Source organism: Terrapene carolina, unplaced genomic scaffold (assembly GCF_002925995.2).
Source record: "Terrapene carolina triunguis isolate 2854851 unplaced genomic scaffold, T_m_triunguis-2.0 Scaffold48, whole genome shotgun sequence".
NCBI lineage: Eukaryota > Metazoa > Chordata > Testudines > Emydidae > Terrapene > Terrapene triunguis.
In genome coordinates, this window is record NW_020664399.1 from 5252406 (window position 1) to 5256023 (window position 3618).

Here is a 3618-nt window from a genome sequence, read left to right on the forward strand (position 1 = left end):
CCCTAAATTACTATAAGCTTTCTGGAATTCTTTCCTGTTAAAATAACATCTGTTTACATCTATACCCAGGTTTCTTATTGACCTTGTACTCTTTCGTGCATTTGTGTAGAGAAGCGTTTCCCCCTATTTTGTGATTTTATTTTTATATGAACATTTTCTCCTGGTTTTCTCCTCTGTGCTTTATGCAATGTGAGATACATGTGACAGTATTAGAATAGAGTTGAGTCACATGTGGGTTACGGTAGAACCAGTGTCCTTAGGAGAAAATGATCATCTGGATTAAAGGTATAACACACCGAATCAGCCTTTGACAGAAATAGACTTGTTATAAAGTATCTCAGAAAGGTGTTTAAAAGAAACTTTCTAATCATTACTCCATATCACATGTGAGTAGAAGGAGGAAACATGGAGGATTCACAGCTTTTTGAAAAATAGCATATTCATGTACTTTATTATATTGGAATAATTTGTAAAGAAATTCAATTATCCTTAAAATCCTTCCCTGCTGTCACAAGCTGACAGGGTACAAATGAAAATTGGAACACTGTTTGTTCATTCATTTTCCCCTGAGAAAGAAATGTCCTGAAGGGGAAGAAATTGAGAAATTGATCTGTAAGAGTCTGAAACCACTATAACAACAGAGCAATCTATATGAAAAAGAAATAATTACTATAGGAGAAAGGTACTGTATTTAAAATGACTAGAAATAGAGAATATTAAATATATAATGGTTATTTTAGCAGTCTTTTAAAGGAATTACTGAGCTGAAAAGCTGAGAGTTATTGTTGTAGCTATTCACTACAGAAGTCATTAAAATTAACACCAAAGTGTGATGTATGATTTGTGGAAACTGGAAGAAATCTGAGCACAGTGACTGACCATATCAAACTTGTACCTGTGTGCAGAGAGCTTCCAAATCACTTTGCAGCTGGACATGACCTAGTGGGTCATACAGATTGAAAGGAGACTGCCAATCAGATTTTATCCTGCTCCTTCATCTCTAGACTTGTATGAATGAAGTAAGCTCTGGTATATTTTTGCCTTCTCATGCTAAGACATACCCTAGACAGATGCTGCAAGCTGATGTCATCAGCCAATATAACAGTTAGTGCAGCCCTACTCTATTAGATGATATTTTGAGAGGTTGGGCCTTGACTGATTCTATGGATAATCAACCCTGAGTATAGGAACACCTTTATATAATGTCCTTGTGTACAATAGGGAGAAAACCAATATAAAGGAATAGTTTACATGAGCATAATTATCTCATTGCCTAATAAAGAACAAGATAATCTTATGGGCTACTTAGACATTAAGTTCAAGGCTAATATCTGATTGACCACCAGAAAGATGCACTCCCAGTTACTCTATGCTCTCATTGCTATAATAGGGGAAAAGACAATTTTGCTAATTTCCCCCCTACTACCTGGTTAGTGAATGATACTCAGGCAAGCTCTGGCCCACCGGCTAATTGTTTCTTCATTCTTATCCCTTTCTCGGGGATTAGGTGGGATCAGCCCTGAAATGTGCCACAACAAAAAGCAAACCTAACTCAATATTGGGCTGTCCCCCAGTCTTCCAGTTCCTGCCTTTTCCTCCGTGCTTCGTTCTCAAACTGTCTCTGATTTGTGTTCTTCCCCAGTGGTTGCTCCTGTTATCAAGCCCATCTCTCTGCAAGTGAAGCTCCCTTCAGGCAGAGGTACATCCTCCTTCTTGCCCAGACAGGCTCTCTCCTTTTATTCCCTCTTCAGGCTTGCCATTGGCTGCAGGTGTAGCAGGGTGGAGCTACCTGGGCCCATAGGCTCTACTTAAGCCCTGCTTTGCTGGTGTGGGGCCTCTCTGCCCCACTGCAATCTATTTTCCCCATATTTTTATATCTTTTTTTTGTTTTAGTTTAGTAGAAAATCTCTTGCTGAACCAACTATTCAAATATAATATTAAATTACTTGTAATTATCTAAAACTTGAACTTTAAATCTGTGTAAGATTGTGACATAAAAAGTACATACAGCCATCCTGGAAGCACATTAGCAAAATATTTCCAGTTCACTTATCAAATATATCAGTACCATCAGTGGCATGTAAGGCTTAAATCTTCCACAGTGTACATGCACAAACACTATGCAGGAAACCTATGATGGACACGTCATACTTGGATTCATTTGAATGCATATATTGTAAGTTGTAACTGTGTTTTAGATCTTTTCAAAATGCTTGCGTAACTGTGGAAAATGTGGATCTCTTTAGGCTTCAGCATTGCAATATATGGAAGAAATAAACAGTGTTCTGAATGCTATTTGGTAGTGATTGTGGTCATAGATACATGGACAGAGTGAAAGTTATTTGAATAACCATAAATGTTTATTTCCATATGCTCTAGTGTTTGTTTCCCCACTTTAAGTATAACATTAACTCTGAATTTCTTAACACTATAATATTTGTGCTTTTTTTTTTTCAAAACTAACATTCACTAAAATAATATTTCCATAAGTAACTGTTAGATGTTCACAGCCTCAATTCAAAGTTAACAGACTTGCCTAGGAATCACACGTTCTCTCCATTGCTGCAAGGTTGCAGGTCCTTGGCAGAAGTAAACCCTCCTGAACTGATGGTGTACAACACAACAATAAGCAGTCACTAACAAGGAGGGACTGAGCTATCAGGAACAGTGTGAAAAGTGGACAGGGCTGGTCCAGCATGGGAGAAAGTCAGGGGAAGACCAGAACTATGGATGAAGTGTCACTCCTTAGTAACATCCATCTCCACTGTCTCCGGTACTGCCAATCACAAGCATTCAGAAATTGAGCTATGCCTCCAAAATCACAAGATTCTTTTTTTTAAAAATCATAGTTTTTAAGCCAAATTTTTTATTCTTTTTATTTGCCTTCAGGTTTTCCAGCCTTTAAGGTTCACATTTCCAAATGTTTCTCAGCAACCACCAAGATTAGCCACTGACTTTTAATTAAATGAAGGCTGAGATTCTCATGTATTCATATGACTTCAGGAGCTGGGACTTTAAGAAAAACACCAAACACCTACAAACTTGTGATTAGGATGAAATTCAATAAGGATAAATGCAAAGTACTCCACTTAGGAAGGAACAATCAGTTGCACACATACAACATGGGAAATGACTGCCTAGGAAGAAATTCTGCAGAGAGGGATCTGGAGATCATAGTGGATCACAAGTTAAATATGAGTGAACAGTGTAATACTATTTAAACAAACAAACAAACAAACAAACAAACATCATTCTGGGATGCATTAGCAGCAATGTTGTAAGCAAGAAATGAGAAGTAAATCTCCTGCTCTACTCCATGCTGATTAGGCCTCAGCTAGAGTGTTGCGTCCAGTTCTGGGCACCACTTTTCAGGAAAGATGCAGGCAAATTAGTGAAAGTCTAAAGAAGAACAACAGAAATGATTAAAGGTCTAGAAAACATGACCTATGAGGGAAGATTGAAAAAAAAAGGGGGGGGGGGCTTGTTTAGTCTGCAGAAGAGAAGATTGAGGGGGGACATGATAACAGTTTTCAAGTACATAAAAGGCTGTTACAAGGAGGAGGGAGAAAATTTGTTCTTCTTATCCTCTGAGGATAGGACAAGAAGCAATGGGTTTAA